This window comes from Pelodiscus sinensis, chromosome 6 (genome assembly GCF_052426305.1).
Source record: "Pelodiscus sinensis isolate ZL-2025 chromosome 6, ASM5242630v1, whole genome shotgun sequence".
NCBI classification, from domain to species: domain Eukaryota; kingdom Metazoa; phylum Chordata; order Testudines; family Trionychidae; genus Pelodiscus; species Pelodiscus sinensis.
Genome location: NC_143057.1, coordinates 9,699,866 through 9,726,136, shown reverse-complemented (window position 1 = coordinate 9,726,136; position 26,271 = coordinate 9,699,866). Strand labels below are relative to the sequence as shown.

At 46.0% G+C, this 26,271-nt stretch overlaps 1 protein-coding gene across 14 annotated transcripts in view; it reads right to left on the bottom strand.

Moving 5' to 3' along the window:
* Positions 1–26,271, bottom strand: part of PALM2AKAP2 (PALM2 and AKAP2 fusion) — a 360,502-nt gene that overhangs the window by 53,133 nt on the left and 281,098 nt on the right. The window lies entirely within an intron of this gene.

Sequence of the window (26,271 nt, the reverse complement as noted above, 5' to 3'; positions counted from 1 at the left end):
AGTAAACTGGGTAATTCAGAAACTACTTCTGTACTTGTCACCCGCTGAATGAATCTGTGGAAAACGGGCCGATGGGAGGCAGAGGATCCATCTATGTTAAAACAACATAAACCATCCTGATAGGGGCTAACTCTTGCAACGGTTTCTGAATAATGTGCGCTTATTGAAACTAAAGGCAACTTTTTGCTGGCAATGGAGAGGTTGCTAATAAGCAGCAGCTGCTGTACAACCATCACTCTTATTAAGAGGCTCCGTAGCATGGTGGTAGCCATGGCGTCAGGAGTGGAATCTCAACAATGTCACAAAACCTAAACCCCAAGCCTCTTCCTCTCCACCAGCTTCCCAAGGCCTAGGTACGGTAGCAGAGAGATATCATCCAAGAGTGTCAATTTGCAGAGATTGTCCCAGCTCCCGCGACTGATGCACTGAATCTGAGGAGGAGTGGTGCACTGGTGGGGGATACTGGCCTGATTCTTCAGTTCCTAGGTCTGCACCACACTTCTTTTGTGACCTTGGGGAAGTTACTTTAGTTCTCCATCTGTAGGGATGTTGCAAGAAGAACATAAGAGTGGCCGTACTGGGTCAAACCAATGGTCTATCTAGCTCACTATTCTCTCTTCTGACAACGAGCAATTCCAAATATCCCAGAGGAAACGAACGGAAGAGGCAAACATTGAGTGATGTATTTCCAACGGCCATGCCTACTTCTGGCAGAGATCCAGTGTGGGGTTGTATTCCTGGCCATCTTGACTGATACTTCCATGAATTTAATCTAATTCTTTTTTTGAGCCCCATTCACAACACCCCTGTGAGAATGGCAGAGAGATTGATACTGTGATGTGGGAAGTAGAGCTTCCTTGTGTTTGTTGTAAACCTCTTGCCCATTCATTTAATCGGGTGCCTTCTGGTTCTTGTGTTAAGTGAAGGAGTGATTAGTGCTTTATTCACTTTCTCCACACCATTTATGATTTTATAGACCTCTGCCATATCAGCTACTTTGTAATCTCGCTTCCAAGATGGAAAGTTCCAATCTTATTAATTTCTCCTCATATTGATGCTGTTATGTCTGCTTAATAATTTTTGTTGCCCTTCTCTCTACTAGGAATGTCAGGGAGCGTGGGGCTTCTGCTTTTGAAATGTACAAGAGCCCCAGTGGAATCGCAGCAGAAGTGGTGCGAATGGAGACTGCTTCAGTCCCCGCTGGCATCATTTCCTGCTGTGCCTCTATCTCCCCTGGCCACCCCCCATGGAGGCACCAGCTCCTGCTCCCCTTGCTTTGCTGCCTCTCTGTGATAGAGGCAGCAAGGGGGTGGGGGAGGAGGGAAGGACGTGACTAGTCGCTTACATCTCTACTCTGTACCTTTTCCAATTTTAATATTTAACAGCGTACAGTTGCACGGACACAACATGGGAAATACATTACAGATTGTGAAGTACTCAGCTAATAGGGCAACAGGTGTCAAAAGTACGTAAGACAGAAGGTATATGCAGTGCAGGCCTCTTGAGTTCCCCAGTGGTGGTGTCCAGGGCAACCCTCCCCCATACAGGATCTGCCCCCTACTCCAGCCCTTCCTCCAGGCTCCGCCTCTCTCCAGCTCTGTTGGAGTTGAAATTAATATATTGAAAAAATAGGAAAATATCCAAAAATATTTATGATACATGTAAATTGGTGTTCTATTATTGCGTACCAGTGAAATTAACACTCATCAATTTGATTTTGAAATCTTGTAAATACAATTTAAAAAAAAATATTGTGACAGCCCTACAATAATGCAATCATTTAGTCTTTTTTTGAGACTCAACAATCCTTCAGGTTGAAGCATCAATTCATAGGATAGGGAGGAATGCTCTGTTTTGCAGATGGATCTTTGATGTAGCTGAATCACCTGTTAAAAACCTCACACAGCCAGACAACTCCTTATTAGCAGCAGACCTGAGGATCCTTGAGGTAAAAGTCTGGAACAAAATCTCTCAGTCAAGTGACTCCTGAGGTGTCTATTTCTGGCAGCAGACTATGAGCAGCTCTTGTAAAATGAAGAAGTTGGTTTTGAACGAGAAAGCCTGAAATGGCCTGAGACCTACATAGCCGTCAGAACCCCTCTCTACCGATGTCAGATGCCCTTTCAGTCTGCAGAAGCACCTACCGGAGCTAGAGTCTCATTCACGGGATGGCTGACACACAGTAACAAACGTTTCTAGCAACACTTTGAAAATGTCTTTTTATGTAACCAGAGAGCCCCCTCTAGTAAGCACCGCTTGAGCTAACTGAGCGGTCACAACTAATCCCCGTAGTTCCCCCTTAGCAAACCCACTACAAGAATGGCTGTCATTTTACTTAAACTTTCGATCCATAAAGGTACAAAACATTTTTTCATATCAAGCCTTTTTTAACTACTACGGAGTATGTTCAAATTTGATAGTACTGTACAGGCAGTCCCCGACTTACGCGGATCCGACTTACGTCGGATCCGCAGATACAAACGGGGCTGCCCCAGAGTACACGGATTGCGGGACCTCGCAGTCCTGCCGCCCGTGTACTCTGGGGCTTTCTCTGCGTCTCCCTGGTCTGCAGACCAGGAAGACGCAGAGCAAAGCCGAGGAGGGGCTCGGGCAGCCCAAGGGCCCCTGGGCTGCCCGAGCCCCCCCACCCGCCCCCCCTGCAGCTTTGCAAAGCCGCGGGGAAGCCGGCAGCGGAGCAGTCCAGGCGCACCTGGGCTGCCTTGCTGCCTGAACCCCCCCCCCCCCCCCCCCGCGGCTTTGCAAAGCTGCGGAGGGGCTCGGGCAGCGAGGCAGCCCAGGCGCGCCTGGACTGCTCTGCTGCCGGCTTCCCCACAGCTTTGCAAAGCCGAGGGGGGGGCTAGGGCAGCGGGGCACCCCAGGCGCACCTGGGCTGCTCCGCTGCCGGCGTCCTCAGAGGCTTTGCTCCCAGTCTCCCTGGTCTGCTGGTCTCCAGCAGACCAGGGAGACTGGGAGCAAAGCCGCAGAGGACCCAGGCGGCGGGACCGCGGTGCGTCCCGGTCTGCCGCCCGTGTCTTCCTGGTCTGCTGGGGTGGGGGGGTGCGCAGCTAGTACGCCCCGCCCCCCCCCCCCCAGCAGACTAGGCTTTTCTCCGGACGCCTGTGGCAGAGCAGCTGGGGTGCTGCCGGCTGGTCCCACAGCGCCGCTCTGGGCGCTACTGGACCAACCCAGGAGCACCCCAGCTGCTCTGGTCCTGATTCAGCCGCTGCTGGTCAGTTTCAGCAGTGGCTGAATCAGGACGCCTGGGGCAGAGCAGCTGGGGTGCTGCTGGGTTGGTCCAGTAGTGCCGAGGAGCGGCGCTACTGGAGCAACCCAGCAGCACCCCAGCTGCTCTGCCCCAGGCGTCCTGATTTAGCCGCTGCTGAAACTGACCAGCGCTGACTACAGGAAGCCCGAGGCAGAGTTGCTCTGCTCCGGGCTTCCTGGAATCAGCTGCTGATCAGTTTCAGCAGCAGCTGACTTGGGGACGTTTGGGGTTCTTAAGTTGATTCTGTATGTAAGTCAGAACTGGCGGTCAGTTTCAGCAGCGGCTCAATCTGGACGCCAGTTCCGACTTACATACAGATTCAACTTAAGAACAAACCTACAGTCCCTATCTTGTACGTAACCCGGGGACTGCCTGTATTTCCCCTAAGCCTCTCTTATTAATGGAACAATGCACAAAGAACTACCATATAAGTGAAAACAACTAAATGAAGAGGCTAATTTGTACTAATCTAGAATGAATTCAAGTGGCTCCATTCAATACCCTTTTTAGCATAACCATGGTCCCCACATTTATAAGGTGCCCATTACAGCAGACAGCCATATGCTCGAATTTATATGGGTTAACTTTGCTGCCTTGAGAATTACAAAAATGGACTGTTTGCCATTAAAAAACAAACAAACCCTACTTGCTGCTCAGCATACAAACATGGCAAGAGCTGTGATTTGAATCAAGTATAAAATAAGTAAGACAGACAGACACTTTCCTACATAGATTTGGCTTTATCTTTTTGCAGAGTTGCAAGTTTTTGATTAAGCCTCCTGTTGTCACACAGAAATGTCAACATTTATCCAGTGAAACTGGCATAAATTGGTTTGTTTGCTAACCTTTCAAATGCCTGCATACAGTCACCCCATTACACTCCCTCCCCTCCCTTTGCTAGACAAGTTTCTGTGCACGCACAGACCAATTCCTCTCGCCCACTCTATAATGATATCCCTGCAATGTACTCAGAGCCTGCAGCAGCTTTTGAGCATGCTCGGTTTTTTACTCTAGGCTTCTGTTTGACTGCACAATGGGGTTGTCAGTACCCTATCAGCGGTTCCCCAATTTTGGATCAGGACCTGTTTTAATGGGGACGCCAGTACTGGCATCAGACTTGCAAGAGTCTGGGAGCGTGGGGGAGAGAAGCTAAAGCTTGTGCCTCAGCTACCCTGGGCCAAGGTCAAAGCCTGAAGGGGTGGCAGGTTTCCAGTGGCAGGTTTCCCGTTAAAGGCCTCCCATCCTCTGGGGCAGAAGCCCTTGGGCTTTGCCCTCCTTGCTCAGGCTTCAGTCCCCTCTCCTGGGGTCGGGTAGCATTTCTTGTTGTCAGAAGGGGGTTGCAGTACAACAAAGCCTGAGATCCCCTGTGCCTTTGGCACTTCCACATGCCATACCGGACCCCTTCCCTACAATCTGCCTCCAGGGCGTTTCCTACGGAGTTTCATTTCCAACTGGCATGGGCCACGCTCCTGACGGGGAAGGGGGACACTTCAAGCTGAGTCCAGGCCACAATGTATTTTCTCACTGAGATCTGCGCCTTCAGACCTGGCAGCCTCAGGCGAGCACACAGCATTTTGTTACATTCTCAGCTCAGGTGTCAGGCCCAGAAGACTGACTGAATCCTTTGAGATGCCCAGCTATGCCCCTCCCCTTCTTCACAAAATGCCTCTTTGCAAATGCAGCAGCAGGACTGCTCACCTGGGTAACCCTGAGCACAGCAGCGACCCCAGAGGGGTCAGCAGACCTTTCTTGCTCAAGTGCCACCAACAAAAATCCTTGTGAAACTGGAGAGCAGTCAGTCTCTCTCTCTCTCTCATACACACACACCCACCCACCCACCCTTGGTTGCCCCCACCACCCAATGAGCCAGGCTCCACACATCTAAGAGACAGCCTCCTGGCTCTTGTGACTGCCCGCCTCCCAAGTCTCACAGTATCTGGTGTTTCATCTAGTGTAAGCCACACAGATTTACACCAGCTGAGATGACTCACTGAGCCCTTTCTGTGGGTGTTGACTTCTATTCAGGGCCTCTGATTCCAGCCAGCTCAGCGGTGTACAGTATTGAAAGCCTCATCATAAACCAGCTCAGCATTCCTCTTTGTGTGAGATCCCTTAGCGTCGGGCTACACACTGGCAGCGGAGGGTGGATCTCCGTGCCAGAGCAGTCTCACCTCTCCGATTTTGCTCTCCTCTCTCACATCAACAGCTATCTGCCCTTTGGTCTCTGACCTATCTGCCTTGCAGATTAAGACCCTAACCAGAACAGGATGGCAGGGATTTGAGAGAGACTTCTCCAGGATAGGGGAAATGTGTCTCATTGACTTGCAGTCCTCTGTAGGAGGCAGTACAAAGCTGACTGCCATGTGAGCAGTCCTGAGGGGACAATCTCTCCCTAGGCTGCTGGTCAGGCCAACGTGGCAGAAAAAGGCCCGGGGTCCCTGGCTTACCTCATCCCTGCCATCTTGGGGTCCAAAGCACCCAGGGAGGCACAGAAAGAGCAGAGTTAGCCCTCCCAGTGGTCCGGCTCTCTGCTTGCTGCTGGTCCTTTACATCATGCAGTCACATTCAGGTCTGTCATAGGCTAGCCCACAGCAGGTAGCAGCTAACCTGATTTTAGATCTAGGTATTCCGCCTGGCTCAGAATCTCTCTCTCACTTGTATTCACACTTGGTTAACAAGCATAACGATCTTCATGAAGAGCTGCCATGCCTGTGCCCAGCCATCCTTGACAGAGAAGGGTCAGGAGAGAAGATTTTAAGAGGATCAACAGCACATCTGTACTTCTTATTCAAACAGACATACTGCCACTTTGCACGTCTATAGACCCGTCACATAAGGATCTCAAAGCACATTTGCACTAACCAAGCCTCACAGATACCCAATACAGTCTCCATTTTACAAAGAATGGAGAGTCAATATTTTCTGAAAGCTTTAAGTGCTTGACCTCCCATATTGACTTCCACTGCAGGTACAGCTGCTTGATCCTCCTCCTCCCTCCCCCCGCCAAAGAAAACAAGGCCTTATGTGCCTGACAAAAAAAGGGGTATGCAAAATTAGTGGCCACTTGAAAACGTGAGCCAAATTGACTTGCTGAAGCTCATACAGGAAATCAGAGGCAGACCCAGGAAGAGAATTCAAATTCAGTTTTCTAGATGTCCAGTCCCCAAGAGCTATTAAAATAATCTCTCTTGAAAAGAATGCAATGGAAAGTGTGCTCCAAGTTTTGTGCTCAAACTGTAGAACTGTTATCTTGGGTTACCGACAAAAGAATTGCCTCTGCATTGCACACTGATCATAGTTCCTTCTGTCTGCAAGTCACATTCAGTTAGAGGTTTCAGAAATGTCACTTCTGCCCCCATTGCTTGTTGGAAAAAAGAAAATGTTGGCCTGGAAGCTTCTTAAGCCAGAAAAGTGAAACTAACTCAATGGCAAGAGCTTGCTGGATGGTGAGATAAAGGGAGCTGGTTTCTCCTGCCCACATCACCTGGATTCCTCTTTCATTTCACAGTAGGGGAGCAGTTTGTGTGAAAAGCTCTTGTGTGTAACTCCTCTTTTCCCCATGCAGTCACAAAGAGGAGTGAGATATCATTACAGAATTACTTCTGGGTAAGAGGATAGCGAGGAGAGGTAGAGACAGAGTAAAACTGAGCCTTGCAGAGCTCTGGATTATAATTTGTAGCTGTGCCCAAATGAAACACAGTGCCAAGAAAAAAAGAAATAAAAAAGCACATGGCCATCGATAACTGGGCATGACCAGACTTGACTCATGACAAAAAAAAAACTTTTTTTTTTTGTTCATTGAATTTGCAGATGACTCCTTTTCTCAGAGAGACACGATGGAGAAAGTATCTTTTCTTGGACCAACTGCTGTTGGTGAGAGAAATTTCCAAGTGACACAGAGCTCTTCCTCCGTCTGCATAGGAGCTCTGGGTCAGCTGGAAAGCGTGTCCCTCTGAGCAGCAGAAGCTGGTTCAATAAAAAATATTACTTCACACATCTTGTCTCACTAATATCCTGGGACCAACATGGCTACAACAACTGTATCCACATTTTTGGAATACAAGCCAGGGTAAAGACATGTTAAATGCAGAGGTACTTCATAGCCGTATGGTCACCCAAACACGGAGCACTTTGTATTGTACTCTCTCTCTATTCAATTCCTCTCTGTGCAGGATGCTCCCTCTCTCTCTCCACCATTGCTGTAGCTGAAGGATAAGGTACCAATTGTACTGAAGCAAAGCCAGAGTGGGCATTTTTTAAAATGGGGGTATGGAGGACTAGTGGTGGCAGTCATGAATCTACTTGTCAGTCAGTGCACGGTGTCCTTTCACGATTCCTCTGCTGGCAGACGGCCAGAGAACCCACCTCACTTGCCAGCTTAACTTAGGGTTTTATACTGCTGCTCAGCGCTGTAGCGCCTTTGCAACTTTCAGATAAAAATGGACAGAAATGTTGAAATCCACTGTGGGCTTCGTGGAGCGTTCGGTATTTTCTCCCGCAGGGTGGGGGGAATCAAATCTCTGCTTGAGTTTTGTGGTTTTAATTTTTTACAAGATCGTATTAATTTCCTTTTTCTTCATATGCTTGGCAGATAAGGGCTGCAGAGTAGAACGAGGTTATGCGATCACTCGAAACATGCTAAAATTGTAATGAACGTTATTTAGAATGTAAGCTCTTTGAAGCTAGAACTGTCTTTTTGTTAAGTGTTCACACAATGGGGTCCTGAGGATCCCTGTAAAAAGTGATCTTGGATAACTTTTTTGTTATTGTTACCTTCTTTAAGATTTTCTGGGAAACAATCAGGGCTATCAATTTCCCAGAGAGATCTGGAGGATCCGAGATCTTAGAAGTATAGTAGCACTTCAGAGTTACAAATGCCAGAGTCACAAACTGACTGGTGAACCATACATTGGACAGATACAGCATAGACACCTCTGCTTTAAAAGTAAACACAGTACAGTACTGTATTAAACATAAACCACAGAAAAACAGCATTTTTCTTCTGCATGGTATTAAGTCAATGTTCAGTCGTAAACTTTTGAAAGAACAACCAGAGCATTTTTTTAGTGTTACGAACATTTCAGAGTTACCAGCAGCCTCCCTTCCCAAAGTGTTTGTAACTCTGGCGCTCTACTGTAGTGACATTTCTCCTTAGAATTCCCCATATGGCATTTTCCCATCTTAGCTTAGTATAGCAGCACTTACAAGCACATATACAACTTTACTCATATAAGCAGCCCCAGGAACGCTCGGATTTTGCTTTAAAAGTCTCAGAGGGGTAGCCAAGTTAGTCTGTAACCTTAAACACATACATACATTTATTTTTATAAATTTTATATATAAATAAATACATAAAGCTCACTATGCTCTCTCTCAGGGGTGGGGAACCTTTTTTGGGTCTGGGGCCACTGACCCACAGAAATTCAGTTGGGCCCTGCACATAAATGAGAAGCAAATAACAAAAAAAACCTCATTGACTTGGCCTTCGACTGAGAAGACATGACACTCCCCACATACCTCTTTTGCATACCATAGCCTTGGGGACTCAGGCTAGTAGATTTTGTGTGCTCCAGTCCCATGGGAAGATGGTCAAGGGTGTGTGTGCTGGAGTGTCAGCATGGGTCCTCTAATGCTAGGGGGGAGCCTTGAGCCTCGGGGGCCAGATCTAGGCAAGCCAGGGGCCACATACAGCCCTCAGGCCTAAGATTCCCCACCCCTGATACATAGTATCATGAGCTTTTGTGGGCAAAACCCACCTCCTCAAGCTCATCTGAAGAAGTGGATTTTGCCCATGAAAGATCATGATTCTACATGTATTTCTGTTAGTCTCTACTCGTAGTCTCTACAGGACTACTCGTGGATTTTGCTTTGTTTAAGAACCCAAGAGATGCCAAAGAAATTCTACTTCATTTCCCACTTTCCTGGGATTCTGAAGAGATCTTCAAGTTGAGTTGCATAGAAGGAAAGGGACCAGTTAGGAAGTGTCAGTTCCCCTGTTAGACTGACAGGTTAACAAGGGGAAACTCAGTTTACTAAATTCTATAACTAGATGATTCAGAAAAGGACTTGTAGTAAGGGCAAGTGCTCATTTTATTCCTCTTGACACACTGCACAATTCACGTAGCATCTTAATGGCCAACTCCAAAGTGGAATGCAATCAATAAACTGCATATTGTTTATTAAATTAACTGAAAATTAAAAAAATATATTCAAATAAACTGAGGAGGTAAAGTTATCATAGGCTAACTCCTACCATACCAAATCTAAAATATGTGCATCCCAATGATTTGTATCTGGTAAAACTAATTATGTGAGTTCTTTGGGCTATACATAGATCTCAGCAAAGAACAAATGAACATTTTTTACATTCTGAGCTTAATGCACTACAGCTTTTTTGGCAGAACAAACAAAAACACCAGACCTAACCCATGTCTCATTTTCCACAAACAAGAAGCCAGTAAAAAAGGCTCCAAAAAAGGAAGCTGCCTGATCCATGAGCACAAAAGACCAAAGCACTCTTTAATTTTCCCCACTCAGTGTAACAGGAAAGGAAACCAGGCCATCAGGAAATTTACACGCTAATGCAATTATGAGCTGGCTCATTGAGCTCTGATGGCCCTACCCTCTGGTATTTAAGATCAATCTATACAAATAAACCTGCCCGTTCTTTTCACAAAGTTAAATTTTCACCCATAAATTAATCAGAAACTATATTTTTGTAACAGAGCAGAGCTTGATTGCTAAAATATGTAAAAGAACCATTTAGAACATTTTTGCACCTTTGGAAAAAATCCATTGGAAACATGAACTAACTTAATAATTGGATTTACCTATAAATAACAGTCAAATTTTCACCACACACAATGGGTAGCTCTCCTTACACCATCAGGTGAAACAAATGGAATCCTATTAGTAAGTCTAGTACGGAAAAAGCAAATTGAATTAAATTTATGATTATAGCACCATTCTGAAACCAGGAAAAAGTACTACCCCAGGCAGAAGTATTTAACCAGCCTTATGATTATAAGGCTAACAATGTATGTTATTTAACTTGTTCATTAATAAATCTACTTTTCCTAGGCATACGTATTTTTTCAAGGCTACCTCTCCTTCCAATGTTGCTTTGCCATCTATACTGGAACGTTAGCGAAAAGCAGCTTTTCTCTAGGAACAGAGATGACAAATCACTACTCTTAGAAAAGAGAGTCATCTGTTTTTATAAGCCCAAGAAAAGCACCCAGGGGCCCTTCAACTAACACTTTGAAATGTGCACAATTGAAGTTAGGTTCCTAAATCCATATTTAGAACTTTTTTAAAGTCACCTGATTTTGAGGAGGCATTGAAGTACCACCACTGACTTGCAGAGGTGCAACTGGGTTCTCATTACAACATTTAGCCCAACAAGATGCTAAAGGAAAGCGATCACACATGAGAAGCATTCCCCACCACCTGCCCATTAATGCTGCATAGATCAAAGTATGGTGACCTCATTTCAAATATACGGTACCTGGCATTTCAGTGAGCTGGGGACAAACATCAGTCAGTGTATCGCACAATATGGGAAGAAGTCAGGGTGCAGAATGAGAAAGCTGCACAACCATGTTACAAAGCAGAAGCTGTCTAGTTGTTGAGAAAAACATGCCAAGGCCGTATTAGAAAGGCCATGAATGAACACGTGTTTCACACTGCCCTGTTTGGCGTGGCCTTTTAAAAGCTTTACTTTATGTAGAAAAGGTCACTGAAAAAAATTAACACCATTGTCCAATAATCTTCACTTCCAAAAACATTTCAAGACAGAGTTTTGCTGCACAGGCAGCAAAGCAGAAATCAACCCAAAGGCACTGTGTGTCTTCAAATAGGCAACTACTTCTTTGAGAAGGCTCTGAGCACAGACCAAGCAATACAATAGCTAAGGGCCTTATCAGCCATTTAGCACTGGCATCTTTTCTTATCAATTAGGGTGGGATTAGGAAGAGAGCATGATTTATGATGTGGTCTTACAGTCAGTTACTGCAGAATAGGGATGTTAATGGGTCACCCGTTAACTGGTTACCCAGTACCCAGGGAGCAGCCCCTTGCACGCAGGCAGAGTTCTGCTCTAGCACCCTCGGGCCTCCACATCAGGTTGCTGGCTCCTAGCCCCACGTGGGGCCTGAAGCATCCGAGCTGGAGGACCCCTTGCTTGCGGCAGGAGGGGGAGAATGCTCTGGCCCAGCTGGGCTGAAGCCCCCCCGCGCCTGGTATCAGTTAAACTTAACATTTAACTAGTTAACTAAACAGGATTTTACATCCCTACTGCAGAAATCTAGTGATAAATCAAAGAGCAGGATCGCCACTGCAGAGTTGGTCTGGGCTCCTATCTGCATACTTGCTCCTAACCCCCCATTCAGCCCACACAAGAAAACCTCCCACACAAGCTTGGCAGTACTTTCAGCCCAGGCTGGGTGGCCTGTGGGTGGGCGTTTCAGCCCAGGTTCACTTTCATGAGGGGCTGGGAAACTTTGGAGCGAGGACACAAGCTAAGCCGCCTGAAGTGCTTCTAGTCCTCCAGCACCTTCCCATGATTCCCCCTTGTGCTGAGAAGGACAGACACATTCTCTCAAAATTCAATGGGGAAGATTCATAGAGCAACCCAGGCTACCACAGGCCAATGGGGTAAGTCCTACAGAAACCCAAGTCAGCCTGGCACCCTGGAGTACCCAGTAACTTGGGCAAGGCTTTGCCATGCAGCTGTGCTCACAGGTGGGCTAAACTAATCCCGAAGCGAAGACCTACCTTTTCCAGGCTGTTTTATCCTCCAACTTTTTTGGCAAGTGACATTAGACTATGTGTTTGAAATAGAACTACCAGTCTGGCAAACCAAGCTCTTTTTATGTGTTGCTGGAACACAGGGCGAGCAAGAACCTCTGGGTGGGGACTTAGCGTGAGTCGCACTTAGCTAGAAGTTACTTCTACACGTGCACAGAAGGAAATCACAACAGCACTGCCTGAACCTGGCCCTTACTACGTTCCAAAAACACCTGATAGGCGGGTTATATATAGGTACCGTTTGTAAAGCTAAGAAGTGTCAGCTGGAGAAGGGGACAATTGAATGAGGGAGGCTCCATGAAAGCCAAATTAAAAGAAATAATTGAAGTTTTCTTTGAAATATTAATTATTGTATTTCTGCTGTTGAGTCCCAAAGGAATGCTAACGATTTATTACTTTTGATGCTGCAAATGCAGTTTAAGGGGTGTTTGGCCCTCAGTGCATTTAAGGAGTTTAACACTACACGGCGGCAGATTACCACAAATTAGTTCAATGGGTACATCTGCTAGTTTTCAAAGAGAACTTCCTGCTCTGAATAATCCTGCTGAACTTTCTTCCTCTGCTTGTTTCCATGTCATCCATCCAAGTCCCAGGAGAGCAACAATTCAACCCCCATCTCCACAAACCTCTTCTTCTCTTCAGAGGATGAAAAACTACACTCCTAATTCTGTTGCTCTGCCTAATTCAGCACTTTAATACATGGATTACAGGGGATGATTTAGAAAATACTTCCAAGTGGAATAACCAGTTTCAGAATTAGGTCTACTAAAATCTCAAACCTACCTCACCTTGAAAGGAGGTTAATGACAACTGTTCACATCAAAATAACTAACTCCCTGAACCATTTTTAGGGTGAATATAACATAATTTAATTAATCTAACAGTAAACAAGCAAGAACTTTGAAGAGAGCTGTTCTATTTCAGTGCTGCCTTGACAGTGTTTTATGAACCCATTTATAAAGCCTCAAAGGAACTCACAGACTTTGTTGCTCGTTAACCAGGCTCCAGGGAATGTTGGAACATCATTCAGTGACACTAGGCAGTGGTGGGCAATAAAAATGGTGGTGATTCACTAGGGCTAGCCCCTGGTGGGCCGCTGTCGCTATGTTTACCTGCACCTCCGCAGGCACAGTTGGATGACTGCAGTTCCCATGGGCCAAGAGCGGCAACCCGTGGCCAACAGGAGCTGTGATAACCCGGGACCTGCGGAGGCGCAGGTAAAAAAGGCGGTGTGGGGGCCTGCCGGGGCTAACCTTCGCAGACCGGATCCCAGTATTTGCCCACACCCTGCACTAGGGGGTCAGGTGCTCCCTGGTGCAAATGAATGACATGACTAACTGCAGAAAAGATTATTTTAAAAACATTTTATTGAGGTGAGAAACTATGACGTCTAAACAATGTATCGGACTCAAAATACAAAGAAGGAGGGTAGGGAATCTTTTTTAGATCAGGGTCACTGACCCACAGAAAAATCAGTCTGGGGCCACACTCAAGTGACACCCATGTGGCCCTTCCTTCATATTCCCCTGCACACCAGCGCCTTTGGGGGCCCAGGTTAATAGATCTGGTGTGCTCCAGCTCTGTGGGGGAGACGGCGGGGGGCTGGAGTACCAGCACAGGCTCCCTAATCCTGGGGAGGAAGCTCTGGGCCTCAGCGGCTGTATCCGGGCAAGCTGGGGGTCGCATCTGGCCCCTGAGCTTTAGGTTCTCTACCCCTCGTAGAACATACGAGTGCATAGCACTTAATTATATGGGACCTTAGAGATCTCCCAGAAGTGCATGATCATGATATTTATATCAGCCTCTACTCCCTCAATGGATTTACTCCTCTTCCTCCCCTCACCCCCGTCTGTTTCCACAGGATATTGACTAACTAGATAATATAAATGAACTAATCCCAGGTTATAGTGATAACCCTAATCAATGAGAACTGACATGTTGCAATACATCAACTTTAAATGTCAAAACCCCCAAAGGAAAGGCAATCATTTATCACTTATTAAAACCATGCAAGAGAGCAGCAAAATTGCAGGAACCTTACTTTAAAAAAAGAGGGGGGGGGGGTAGAAAAAACAACAAAATGGTAAAGGCATAAAAGATGAAATGTTCATGTATATTATCTGACTTTTAAAAGCTAAGGATTTATGGAAAAACACTAAATATTGCAAGCATCACAGCCAAATCCAGGGTCGAAACACAGATTCAGCAGTAGTAGGTGTGCAGGCTAGGTGTTCTAACAGCAGTCAATGGGCATGTGTTGCAAGGAACTGAGGTTCTTCATTAAGAACCTGGATGCCTATGAAAGCCACTTTTTAAGAGAAGGATGAATCCAAAGCCCTGATCCAAAGCCCACTGGAGTCAATAGGTGACTTCCACTGATTTCAAAAGCCTTCTGATCAGGCTACTAAGCCTGTGCCTGATAGTCAGTATAGGATAGCTCCACTAAGCCCTAGGGCTGTAAGTGACTAGTCGACTATCTGATAAGCAAATGCTTATCAGACAGTTGACCAGTGACTCGACTAGTCGCTTCCCCCCACCCTCACCCTTGCGGCCTCCTTTAGAGAGTGTCGGAGAGGGGAGGCAGGAGCCAGTGCTGTGGGGAGCTGGCTTAAAAGCCAGTTCCGCTGCAGCACCATCTCCGTGGGGAGGCAGGGCAGGCAAAGGCATAGTGGGGGATCGGGTGCAAGCTGATTCCTGGCTCACAACTGGTCCACCCCCTGCTGCTCTACAGCCGGGGCCGGGAGATAACTCTGCTGCAGCTCTGCAGTTTCCCCCCATATCAACTTATCGACTAGTCGATGGGAAATTCCATCAACGAGTCGATTAACTGATTAAACGTCATCCCTGCTAGGACCTTTTTCTTTTTTTGGTAATTACTTGTACACAAAATACTTTCTTGTCTTGGAATCCATCACAATTGTAGAACAGTGATTATTCTTCGCTGTGTAGGGATATTTATTTATTTGGTAACAAGTGATCTCAGAGATTTCTCTCAGATATACGAAAGATTTGGTCAGATATTAAGAGTCTTTTTACTGAGAAATATAAGGAAACTGAATTGCTCTGTACTACGAAGAGACTGAGCCATCTATTAATTTGGCCAACATTTTATGGAACTCAATTACGACCCATGTGAGAGGGAATTCAATTGCACATGACAACACACTTAACTCTAACGCACTAGTTACTATGTCACAGTTTAAATCTGAGATGAGGTAGTAAGAAATTGATTATTTTAAATTAGTCACAATAAAAGTATTCTTCCAGAACTTGCCAATACCAAGTCACCTGATAATGTACTAAAAATCTGCAGATGCTATAGGGAGTAATTATTATGCAAAGGGAACAAACCTGGCTGATTACTCTCCTGATAGAAATACAGTGGCAATTAGAGCAAGGATTATACTATACTTACATGATAACATGATAAAAATAAACTGGTTTTTCAATTATTTAATTCCACTTTATATGCCAAACAAACTCTCTTGCCACTCTTCCTTATATGCTTCAGGCTGAGCACAAATTAAAGCCTTTAAAAGTGAGTATTGGTAAAAGCTACCTTACTTAAATCTAATTAATACATACAAACAGCGTTGCTAAAATGTGTTCCTTATTAATCTTGTAACACTTTTTCATTGTAGAGGGAAATTGGATGTGGTTGTCCTGTCACTAATTTTATTTGCTATGACTACAGAGCCTCCAACAATAATGTTCCAGCAAGGTCTGCCTAGTTTTGCTTATCAGTAGAAATAGTACATCCAATATTATCCAGGGCATCCCTGCTATACATCTAAGATACATTCCAAAAAACGTGGATGTAGAGTGAAATGATGTAAAGTGGGGATTTTCCCCCACAACTGATTTCCATTTGTGCAAATTGGTAGGGTTACCAAATGATTTAAAAAAAAATACTGACACACTTGATCTGGGGGGGGGGGGGGGGGGCGCGGACAGGACAGGAGAAGAGGAGCGGGGCTGGCCGGGAGGAGGTCGGGGGGAGCGGGTTGGCCGGGGGGAAGGAACCAGTCAGCAGGAAGCAGGGCTGGCCGGGAGGAAGATGGGGGGAGCAGGGCTGGCCAGGAGAGATTGGGGAAAGGAACCGGCTGGCGGGAAGCAAGGCTGGCAGGGAGTGGGGCTGGCCTGGGTGCACACAGATCCCGGGGTGCTGCCCATCCCATGCACAGAAGGGTTCTGGCAGGGACCCAGCAGGGCACATGGCCGAGTCTGGCCCCGGGGATTCCATCCCATCCCCCTCCTCTCTACTCTGTCGTTGTGTACTGCCCGGCTAGTAGACAGGCTCATGCAGTGTAAGTGTGTCTACCAGCCAGGCAATACGCAATTACGTACTGATACTCACGATAATAATAAAACTTAATTAGAAAATTTGTTTCCCGGACAGGAAGCTCAAATACCGGACTGTCTGGTTCAAAATCGGACACCTGGCAACCCTACAAATTGGGAGAGAGGGTATCGTGCAACGTAAAAGCAGGGAATGGGAGGGGAGGACTTATAACGCATCAGTTCCTACAAGCATCAACTATGTTAGTGCGGAACCGATGTATACCAGAGACACATTGTATTAGGGGACTGTGTCCTGCTCCCACGGAAATCGATGTGTGTTCGCTATCGAATTGAACGGGGCAGGCTTTGTGCCTAAAGGAAGGCAACCGCTTACTTCATGTGTCAAAGCTAAGTTGGACATTCCCCAAAAGACAAAATGCTAAATGGTGATTTTGATTGTCTCACAACAACTGGTCCTTTTAAACAATGTTACAAGGAGATCTATTTGATATGCCATTTACTGAGTTACTCGAGTATCTTGGTATTAAACATAGGCCCATCGCTACTGATTTTTAGAAGGATGTTTAGTGACAAAACTAACTATTCTGGGAATGTGAATGGCAATGGGGTAACAGTGCAGATTCCCAATATCTAATACAGTATTGCCATCTCTCCTGATTTTATGCCGAGTCTCATGATATTTGACAACTTTCTTCAGGGCTCGTGTACTGTAGTCAAGTGAGTTCATGAGAACCATAGCTTTCACTGCTTTGGCGGACAACGTAAACATTGAGAACAGGTTTCCATTGCCTGTTAAAGATTCTGGATCTGTGAGCAAGGAAGGCACACTGAAGTGTGAGGCCCCGATCCAATGCCCACTAAAGTAATGGAGATGATATGCACGGTAACAAGGCCTGTAATGAATCTTTGCACAGAGCTAATAGGTCAATCGCAAGACTGTATTGCAAGGATGGGAAAAGTTAAGTTAACATGTGTAAATCTAAACTGGACCCTTAATTCATTTGATAGAGGAAGTTTTCTCGCAGAGTTCACTGTAAGGTGTGGGCTTGAGTGGCCATCCAGGATAGACACGGGTGCCACCAGACTAATTAGAGCACCCACAGCCAGCAGCATTTGTGTCTACAAGTGGTGCACATCCACACATGCAACAGTGCACATAGCAAAATTTATTCTGCACATGGACGGACAAAATTAGTGGGAACATTGTTTCCCATATACAGGCAGTCCCCGGGTTACGTACAAGATAGGGACTGTAGGTTTGTTCTTAAGTTGAATCTGTATGTAAGTCGGAACTGGCGTCCAGATTCAGCCGCTGCTGAAACTGACCGCCAGCTCCGACTTACATACAGAATCAACTTAAGAACCCCAAGCTCCCCAAGTCAGCTGCTGCTGAAACTGATCAGCAGCTGATTCCAGGAAGCCCGGGGCAGAGCAACTCTGCCTCGGGCTTCCTGTAGTCAGCGCTGGTCAGTTTCAGCAGCAGCTGTCTTGGGGACGCCTGGGGCAGAGCAGCTGGGGTGCTGCTGGGTTGCTCCAGTAGCGCCGCTCTGGGCGCTACTGGACCAACCCAGCAGCACCCCAGCTGCTCTGCCCCAGGCGTCCTGATTCAGCCGCTACTTAAACTGACCAGCAGCAGCTGAATCAGGATGCCTGGGGCAGAGCAGCTGGGGTGCTGCCGGGTTGGTCCAGTAGCGCCCAGAGCGGCGCTGCGGGACCAACTGGCAGCGCCTCAGCTGCTCTGCCACAGGCTACCGGAGAAAAGCCTAGTCTGCTGGGGGGGAGGGGGGGCGTACTAGCTGCGCGTACTTTGCAAAGCCTCGGGGGAAGCCGGCTGGGGGGCAGCCCAGGCGCGCCTGGGCTGCTCCGCTGCCGGAGCCCCTCCAGGGCTTTGTTCCGCGTCTTCCTGGTCTGCAGACCAGGCAGATGCGGAGCAGCTTTTCTCGCCGGGAGTACACGGGCGGCGGGACTGCGAGGTCCCGCAGTCTGTGTTCGTAACTGCGGATCCGACATAAGTCGGATCCGCGTAAGTCGGGGACTGCCTGTACGCTGTTTGGGTTTTGGCTCAAACAGTATATCAAATATATAGAGCCTCTCATAGCTACAATAATTTGAATCCACATCCAAGATCATTAATTTGTGTCAGACCTATGATCTGCACTCCACCTTTTATATGTATTGTGTCAATACTAGCACACTATCGCACTGGGAAGAGCTCTGCACAGATACAAAAATTTGGATCTGCATCTGATCCACAAAGGCTGAAAACAATAGAACAAATCTGTGGATGCAGAGAGCCACAGGTATAAAGCAGATGTTTGCAGATTTGCAGAGTTCTGCAGTAGAACTTTACACAGACTGAATTGGAGCCGCTGTCTGGACGCTGCTTCCTGACACCTTAATTCACTTCCTGCCAAGCATTCAGAACTGCTTTATTATGTGCACTTGGGAAAATATCACACTGAACTGAGTTGAAAGAAGTATTTTGTGCTTTTAGGGAGGCTATGGACCCTGGAGCAAATTCTCCTTTTCTTTATAGTTGCCCATAATACATGGTGTAGCTACAGAATAGATTAATAAAAAGAGACCCAATATAAAAATACAGCACAGGAGTTTGTGGAGCATCTCTCTTTAAAAAATATAATGGAAGTACTTCTTGGGTATATAAAATCATACCAAAAAAATCCACTTTCTGAATAATTCCTTCATTTAACAAGCTACTTAAGGCTCTTGTCACCTCAAAAAAGATATTTTGGCCTTGGAAAGGGTTCAGAAAAGGGCAACTAAAATGATTAGGGGTTTGGAACAGGTCCCATATGAAGAGAGGTTAAAATGACTGGGACTTTTCAGTTTAGAAAAGAGGAGACTGAGGGGGGATATGATAGAGGTCTATAAAATCATTAGTGGTGTGGAGAGGGCGAATAAAGAAAAGTTATTTATTAGTTCCCTAAATAGAAGAACTAGAGGACACCAAATGAAATTAATGGGGAACAGGTTTAAAACTAATAGAAGAAAGTTCTTCACACAGCGTGTAGTCAACCTGTGGAACTCCTTGCCAGAGGAGGCTGTGAAGGCTAGGACTATAACAGAGTTTAAAGAGAAACTAGACAATTTCATTGAGGTTAGGTCCATAAAAGGCTATTAAGCCAGGGGATAAAATGGTGTCCCTGGCCTCTGTTTGTCAGAGGCTGGAGAGGGATGGCAGGAGACAAATCGCTTGATCATTGTCTTTGGTCCACCCTCTCTGGGGCACTTGGTGCTGGCCACTGTCGGCAGACAGGATACTGGGCTAGATGGACCTTTGGTCTGACCCAGTATGGCCGTTCTTATGTTCTTATGTACTTAATCATTTGCCTAACTCTGAGCATTAACTTCAATGGGATCCACTCATCTGCTTTTAGCTATAGCACACTGGTTAAAGCTTTGGTGGATCAGAGACAGAATGGTCAGCACTCAGCAGGATGAAGATTTGAGCATCCAATTTTAAGCCATCACAGGGAATTTAATTCCTTGGGTATAATGAACGTGCAAGTTATTGATGATGAGAGTCACAGGACACATTTTTGTAAAGGTTTTGCTGATAGACAGTCTTTCCTTAACTATAAAAAACGTACAAGGTAATACTGAAACACACAATCACCACCAAAAGAAGCTGCCATCTTTACATTCTAGAAGACACAGCTAGCTCAACAGCATTCGAACTGGATGGATGGGAAATCAGGAGTCTTTCAATGTTAGATACATCTCAAAGCAGTAATCAGAGGCACTCTGATAACAGCGTTGAGAGGGTGCGCAGAACAGAACAGACGTCTTTGGATGCTAAGAGTGTGAAATTTTTGAAGGCACCTAATTCCTATCGTCACTTCTGAAAATCCTGTATTTTGCTTTTAGCATTTCTTTCATCTTGGATCCCACAAATGAAGCCATGTGGGTAGATCTCTGCGCCCACCACACAGACTTCAAAGGGGTTCTGCATGAGTGCAGGGATCTGCCCTCATCGCTGCATAACGGGTAGTAGCTAACGTCATTGCTGTGTTAACAACACTGCTTGGCTACGTCTACACTGGCCCCTTTTCCGGAAGGGGCATGTAAATTTCATGAGTCGTAGTAGGGAAATGCGCAGGGGATTTAAATATCCCCCGCGGCATTTAAATAAAAATGTCCGCCGCTTTTTTCCGGCTTTTAAAAAAGCCGGAAAAGAGCGTCTACACTGGCCCCGATCCTCCGGAAAAAGCGCCCTTTTCCGGAGGCTCTTATTCCTACTTCAAAGGGCTTTTTTTCCGGAGGATCGGGGCCAGTGTAGACGCTCTTTTCCGGCTTTTCTAAAAGCCGGAATAAAGCGGCGGACATTTTTATTTAAATGCCGTGGGGGATATTTAAATCCCCCGCGCATTTCCCTACTACGACTCATGAAATTTACATGCCCCTTCCGGAAAAGGGGCCAGTGTAGACGAGCCCCTTGTGTATCTGAACATTGATTTTTTTCAAAGATGGTGACAAATTCTACCCTTCAGCCCCTGAGTTACCAGCTCCATTATCACTTTTACCACTGAAAGCAACGATGCAAAGAGTTTCAAAATCCCCAACCTTCTACCACTCCTCCCCTTTCCCTTACACAAGTCACTTCAACCTTCTCCAGTTTCACAGCTGTAATGTAATCCACATGATGGGCCCCATGTCCACTTTGTGCACCCAGCTACCTCACAGGGGCAAGAGTGCACCCACATGGATCAGACCAACAGCTTTGGGTGGGGAATTTAGGCCGTTTCTTCAACCCAGGGAAAACTAACGCTGCTGCGATCAATCTTCCGGAGTTTGATTTAGTAGATCTAGTTAAGAACTTGACCAGATCATACACTACAATAGTATCAAGATACCTCTGAACGTACAATATCTCTCTTTAAAACAATAGACAAATAATTTACAGTGAACATTAAAAAACCCCAGGAAACTTAAATTAAGTTCTTTAATCCACATAGAGGCACCGAAGTAAGAAGCTTGAGGTGAAGGGAGCTGCTTAAAGTCAAACCTTTCAGTGACTAAAAATAGAAGAATAATTTTAGGCTCCCATTTTAAAAAAATCTTGCCATTTTTTAGCATGTGTTTTTTTGCTACTGAAAGACTTTGTTAATTAAATTAGGTTCTCTCATATTACTCTCGTGGAATATACATATAGATTCAGAAATAAGGCCAGAAGGCATCAGCAGATTATCCATTCTGACCTACTGTGTAATAGCCATAGGACTTCTCTGAACTAAATCCCGATTGAATTAGAATGTAACTTTCAAATAGGGGATGTTAGATCTCAAGCAATTGAATAACTGTGTAACCGCATAAATTCTTAGTGGTCACACGATGATTCAATAGTCTCTACAGATGGGGCCGTCAGCCAGTGCACAGACTGGCTCCGCCTGCCACCCCAGGCTGCTGCCTCTGATACAGAGGCAGCAGCCTGTGGTGGCAGCAGCCTCTGTCCATGGAGGTTGAAGCTCCCTGTAGACAGAAGCTGCTCAGGCATCCCGTGACAGCCTCCCCTGTTCCCTCCAAGCTGCTTCCTCCTCCCTGGCTGCCTCTGTGGGAGGCAGCAAGGAAAGGCAGGCAGGTCTGCAGAGCTGGCTTCCCGTGTGAACTATCGGAGGTGGGGGGGGGGGGGGGGGGGAAAGAGACTCCATTGTACCCAGTGCTTGTGGGGAGCCAACTTAAAAGCTGGCTCCCACCTCCGCTGCTCTAATACAGAGGCAGCCAGGGGCGGGGCGGGGGAGGAGGGAGAGAATGTGTGTAGTCAATAGGATTAACCGATAGCACCTTCCCCCTACTCTAGTCTGTCTTCTCATCACCAGCCCTTCTGAATCCTAACGGTGTGACTCACCCCAAAGTCCAGTGTATCCCCATGTGCCTTGGTTCCTCCCTCACTAGGGTTGCCACATATCTAGTGTTTGACCAGAACGCCTGGTCTAAAAGGGACCCTGACAGCTCCAGTCAGCAGGTCATTAAAATCCAGTCAATGGCACAGCAAGGCTAAGGAAGGCTCCCCGGGGCTCACAGACACAGCACATGTCCCTCCTCCATCTCCTATACCCAGGGACAGCCAGGGGGCCCTGCGCACGGCGCTGCCCCATCCCAAGTGCTGGTCTGCAGTTCCTATTGGTTGGGAACTGCAGCCACTGGGAACTGTGGGAGGCTGTGACTGTGGATGGACAGCATGCAGTGCTGCCTGGCCACATCTCCACATAGCAGCAGGATAGGGGACATGCTGCTGCTTCCTGGAGCTGCTTGAGGTAAGCGTTGCCTGGAGCCTGCACCCTCACCCCTTCAACCCACTGCCCTAATCCAGAGTCCCCTCTGAACATCTTAATCCCAGCCCAGAGCACCCTCCTACACCCCAAAGCTCTGACCCCCATCCCCAGCCCTGAGCGTGCACCTCCAGACAGAACACTCAACTCCCCTGCACGCCCAGAGCCCTGTCCTGCATCCCAAATCCCTCATCTCTGGGCACACAACAGAGCCTGAATCCCCCCAGCCGGAGCCCTTATCTACACACACCCCTGCCCTAGCTCAGTGAAAATGAGCAAGGGAGGGTGGGGAAAGCAAGTAACGGGGAGAGTGGATGAAGTGAATGGGGGTGGAGCAAGGAGGGGCCTCGGAGAAGAGGAAGGGCAGGGGTGGGCCAAGGATGATTGGTTTTGTGGGAGTAGAAATCTGGCTGCCCTCTTTGCTGGTACCACCGCATCCCTGATGGGTGCAGCACCTTTCTGACAATGTATTTTCTGCAGGAGGGAAGGGGGAAAGCAGCAGGGGATATGAAGTCTGCATGTGCACAAGGGCAAATAATTCCCCCACTAATAGCACAAAAGGAATAATTTTTATCCTGCAGGAAAGTTACGCACTTTTGTTTTAATTCTTTAAACTTTCCATGAGGCAGGGCAATCCTTTGTAGGAAGAAATAGTCTTCTTGCACATAATTATAAACATTTTCTATAGACCACAGTCCTGTAGCCCCTTATGCACCTGTCTTAACTTGAAGCATGTCAGTGTAATGAATTCCCATGAAGTATGTGCACAGGCATTTGCAAGTTCAGAGCCTGAATTGTTTTAGAAAACACCCGGAAGAGCAAAATACGAATCAAAGACACTGATTCTCCAACATCAATGGCTTGGCAAAATATGTTTCTTGAGGTGTTATGACTGCTTGGACAGCTATTTGCTCCTATTGACTCCTGCAGACTTTTAGATATATGCCCATAATCCTAAGCAAAATGATTGTTACGTTTGTAACACGGTTTCCCCATGATCTGCAGTCTATGTTGTTCCCATAATGAAACAGATGCTGTAGGAATGCTTAAGTTTATGATGCTGACTCTCATCATTGATATGATTCTCACAGATTTTATTGATTTATGTATTAATTATAATGAATTAACGGGGTAAGAACGAGCAAGAATAAGTGTGTATGCATTATGATTGTGAAGTGGACAAAGGCAAAGAGGCAAATCATCAGGAGACCCGATTGCACGAAGTGACTATGGGACAAACAACATGAAAATAGCAAGACTAAGGAGGATGACTTTGTGTGTGACACCCAAAGGAAAGTCCTATGCAGCAGTTTCAGAGGAAAGTTGTACACAGCAGTTTCTCAGTGAAACATCAACAGAGCTACTGATTAGAAGTGTCTAAGGGTTCTTCACGGCGGGGCACCAGTGGAGACGAATCAACAGACGCTGAGAGAGTGTGTGCACTGACAGATCTCTAGCCTCTCCAGCTACCGTCAGGGTTGGCCACCTGATCAGTATGCTTGTGTGAGTATGCTTGAACAGGGGAACAGAGTATCTCGCAGTTACATATAAGCTATCTAAACATCTTGGTCTGTTGATATATATGGAATAAAACTAATAAAAGGATACTGCTCTCGTGCCCTCAATCTTTCAGCTCTCCTCTAAGATCCCAGAAGTGGTCTGATCACTCCCACACCCCAGAGGGACAGATCTGTAACAGCATACCTGACATGGTTATTAATAACTTATCTTATATACTGAAGTCCTGATCCTGTGAAGGAGATTTATCTGAATGGCTCTGTTGATGGATTGAGGCCTTTAGCTTCTATATGAATAGCTGCACTGGTCCGTGAAAAATTAAATAAAACAAATAGAAAGGCTCAATACCAGAAGCAGTTTCAAGGGCTTTTTAAATTCCTATCCATGTGCAGGGAGTAGATTGTAGCAAGATTCTGCATTGGCTACTTAGACCTTCCTAAAGTTCCCCCTCAATTTCACATGGAGAAAATATTCACTTGTTCTTCTAAAAGACTATTGTGTGGTCTGGGTAACATCAAATCCTCCAGCTCACGCCAAGGTTGTTACACAGGTGCTTATAAGTAAGCTCCATTTATGAAAGCGGCATAGATCAGAGCCTTTGAGATCAAAAGGACATTGCATTCAGGTCAGAAATCACTGCAAAGACCCTGAATGAAAGTGCTTATTAGAAAGAGCAGCGTTACTAGTAAGAACCAATAATTTTTGCCATAAAGAAGTCTTCAATAATTGTACAACCAAGCCTGCATTAGCTACAACTCATACAGTATTACCCGTCTCAAGCATTCAAAAGTCACGAGTCAGGCACTCAACATTCATGAAAAAATTATGAACATGAGATTTTTTTTAAAATTCCACTTATGAGGGTGGGATGGCTGATTTCAGAGCCATTAGGAATATTTTCAAGCTTTTTCTTGCAACTACAAGGCTTAGAAATATACGCTTAAAAAACAAAAGCTAAGACTTGAACACATTCACCAATTCCTTCATCTATCAGAGGCAGCAGTGTGGGGCGGCAGATGGGAGCCAGTCTGAGAGGGGAGCAGGGGTAGATCCCATACCACCTTCCCCTGCCCGCTGCCTCTCCAGCAGCTCAGTGGAGCCAGCATGCATGGAGATCTGGTTTAAAAGCCAGCTCCCACAAGCACTGGCTCCCGCATCCCCCCTCCTCACTGCATCCCCCCTCCTCACTGCGGGGGAAGAGGGAGAGGAGAGAATGCATGTAGTCAATAGACCAGGCTTCTCTCTTAATCGTGTAGTATCTACTGTTTAATGTTTTTTTGGGGGGGAAAAATGCTTCACTTAAAGCTCTATAATTTTTAATATCTAATGGAGACTGCTTCTAAGGAAAAGGATCCTATCACTAGGGATGTGAATGGTTAATCATCTAACCAGCAAGCATCACTCTTACTAGGCGATGCTTACTAGGTACAGTTAACTGGCAGCCTGGCCAGAGCAGCCCACCAAACTACAGGCAGAAAACCACCCCTAGTGTTGGGGAAAATGCCATGTCATATTGCAAGGGAGAGGCTGCTCCAGCCCAGTTAAATACTTAACTAGATAAACATAATGTTTAAATGGTTAAATGATTAAACGGGATTTTACATTCCTAACTACCACACTATCCATATGGGAATCATGATGACAATCACTGAAAGAAACATGAATTTAAATTGACTCCAAAAAAGTTTGTTTCTTTTCATATCCTTTATAGATTTCAAACTTCCCAAGAATAATAATTCTGTTGCAGAAATTTATCTTCTGACATTCTCACATTGTGAAGATTAAAAAGTGGCCTCCGGCAAAATCCAATTTAGAAGACAGCGAGGGAGCATTATGCAATTCAAAGGACTGGGAATCCAAAGATCTGGATTATATTTTCATAAATATCACCGACTTGCTTTACGATCTTGAGCAAGACACTTAGCCTGCCTGCTTCTCCTTTTTAAAAAGTACCTCACAAGCAAGTTGTAAGGGCTAATTCATGACATGTTTTTATCTTTCTGTGAGCCTTGGATAGAAGTGTTATAGGAACAGAAGTGATATAGAGGTCGTATTTATGTTTCAGAATTCACTTGCTTCTGTTTTGCC